Here is a 2,756-nt window from a genome sequence, read left to right on the forward strand (position 1 = left end):
CCTCCCTCACTTCTCTCAAAAATGATAAATATCTTGATCAAAGCATAAAAATCCAAAAATGACAAAAATGCAATGTAAGAATTAAAATGCAAGTTAGGGAGTTAGAAATATTTACAAATGGTGGTTTGGAGAGGACTCAACCAAACTCTCATCCTTAGTGAGATGTCACGGGGGCATGTCCAAGGTGTTGTTGATATTGCTCAACACCTTGAAGAAGTAGTCAAAAGCTTGTTCGTTGTCATGATAAAGATCTTCAATAGATCTTTGCCCTTGTTGTCCTTCATGTTGGTCTTTATCGATAGCAATACCAATGTAGGGATTGAAAATCCCTTCAAACTCATCGTCCCAAAGACCACAAACTTCATCTACTTGATCACTAAAGATCTCTTGAGTTGATAGAGACAACTCTCCCACCTTCTTGTCTCGGCCAATGAGGCCATCTCCTTCATTGCTTGACTTTGGTGAGCTTTTTAAGCTCTCTTTGATACAATTCCCTTATTCTTTGAAAGGAGCATCATCGATTTTCTTCTTCCATTGGAATTCTGACTTCTTCCTATCATCCTTCCGGCTATAATGATCAACCATAAAACATGGTTCATGCAAACGGGGAGCTCTCATGGTCTTGTCAATATTGAAAGTTATGCTCTCATCTCCCACTTCTAGAGTGAGCTCTTCATGCTTCACATCAATCACCGCACCCGCGGTGTGTAAGAAAGGTCTACCTAGAATGATTGGAATGTTGGAGTCTTCTTCCACGTCAACAATGACAAAGTCCACCGGGATGAAAAATTTCCCAACTCTTACGGGAACATCTTCCCATATCCCTAATTGTGTCTTCGTCGATCTATCAGCCATTTGGAGTGTGATATTGGTGCATTTAAGCTCTCTCATCCCTAACCTTTTACTCACCGAGTACGGCATAACACTCACACTAACCCCTAGATCACATAAGGCTTTGTTGATCGTGGTGTCGCCAATGGTACACGGTATTGAGAAGCTTCCCGGATCTTTAAGTTTTGGAGGTGAACTCCCTTGAAGTATTGCACTACTCACCTTAGTGAAGGCGATAGTCTCAAACTTCCGGATCGACTTCGTTTTCGTGAGGATGTCTTTCATGTATTTTGCGTAGGCCGGCACGTGATTGATTAATTCCGTGAAAGGAATCGAGACTTCCAAATTCTTCACAATCTCCATAAATTTTCCAAGTTGGTCATCAAATTTGGGCTTGGCTTGATGACTCGGAAAAGGAAGTCTAATCACAATGGGTTCCTTCTCCTTGACCTTGTCTTCATCTTTCTTTGAAACTTCTTCTTTTGATGGTTCTCCATCCTTGGATTTTTGCACAATTTCTTCTTTGTCACTAGCTTCCACAACTTCATCCTCAACTTGCTTCTTCGGTGCTTCATACCTCGTACCACTTCTCAAGTGAATGGCACTAACCGTTTCATGTCTTGGGGGATTACTTTGAGGTGGTAATTGTCCCTTTTGTCTTTGTGAGCTTGAAGATGCTAGTTGAGTCAATTGGGTTTCCAACATTTTGGTGTGGGCTAGGATGTTGTTGATGGTGATTTCCTTTGCTTGACTATCCTTTTGCATTTGAGTAAAAAACTCTTGTTGATTTTTTTGCATTTGGAGGACCGCTTTTTGAACATCAAAACCTTGGTCATTTTGTTGATTGTATGAAGTTTGATTTTGGTAACCTTGGTTTTGGTTGTAAAAGGGTCTTTGATTTTGGTTTCTCATGGGAGGTGGGGGTGTATGTTGGTTGAGGGTTTTGAACATTTTGGCTTTTGTATGAGAGATTTGGGTGGAATTTGGTGTTCTCATTGTAATAGTTTGAATAAGGAGTACCACTCTTGTATGCTTGAAAAGCATTCACTTGTTCTTTTGTTCCCCTACATTCACTTTGGTCATGTCCCAAAGTTCCACAATTCTCACATATCCCACTTGGGATTGATGAAGATGCCGTCATGGCATTGACATGATGCTTTGGTGATTTTGAGGCTTCTTCAAGCCTAGCCATAGCTTTTTCGAACTTCAAATTGATGGTATCAATGTGAGCACTAAGTTGAGCACCCAATTGAGTAATAGAGTCCACTTCATGCTTTTCTCCTCTAGTAGCCTTGCGAGGTCTACTATATTGTGAATTATGGACCGCCATTTCCTCAATTTTGTTCCAAGTTTGATTGTCATCAACTTCGGTGAACATTCCATTTGATCCCATGTTGAGAATGTTTCTTGAGTCTTCATAAAGACCGTTCCAAAATTGTTGTACCAAGAACCACTCGCTAAGTCCATGATGAGGACATGAGCAACAAATTCCCTTGAATCGCTCCCAAGCTTCATACAAAGATTCGTCATCCCTTTGCTTAAAGCCCGTAATTTGAGCTCTTAACATGTTAGTCTTTTCCGGTGGATAGAACTTTTTGCATAAAGCTAGAGCCAATTTCTTCCAAGAATCAATTCCGAGAGTAGCCTTATCAAGGCCTTTCAACCATTGTTTTGCGGTGCCAATTAGAGAAAAAGGAAATAAGACCCATCGAATTTGGTCTTGAGTTACACCGGTTTGAGAAATCGCATCACAATAGTCGCAAAAAGTCTCCATGTGAGAGTGAGGGTCTTCACTAGGCATCCCCCAAAATTGGCTCCTTTCGACGAATTGGATAAATGCGGATTTGGCAATGTAGTTTCCGGTTAAATGTTGTGGTGTGGGAGTACCATTACGTAGGTTCTCCTCGGTTGGTACGGAATGTGAT

At 41.0% G+C, this 2,756-nt stretch overlaps 1 non-coding gene across 1 annotated transcript; it reads left to right on the forward strand.

Moving 5' to 3' along the window:
* Positions 1-2,291: 2,291 nt before the first annotated feature.
* LOC141597701 (small nucleolar RNA R71) lies at positions 2,292-2,398 on the forward strand. Its single transcript, XR_012522921.1, has one exon. It is a non-coding gene; the product is annotated as a small nucleolar RNA R71 (small nucleolar RNA).
* Positions 2,399-2,756: the final 358 nt, after the last annotated feature.

This window comes from Silene latifolia, chromosome 8 (genome assembly GCF_048544455.1).
Source record: "Silene latifolia isolate original U9 population chromosome 8, ASM4854445v1, whole genome shotgun sequence".
In the NCBI taxonomy this organism is placed as follows: Eukaryota; Viridiplantae; Streptophyta; class Magnoliopsida; order Caryophyllales; family Caryophyllaceae; genus Silene; species Silene latifolia.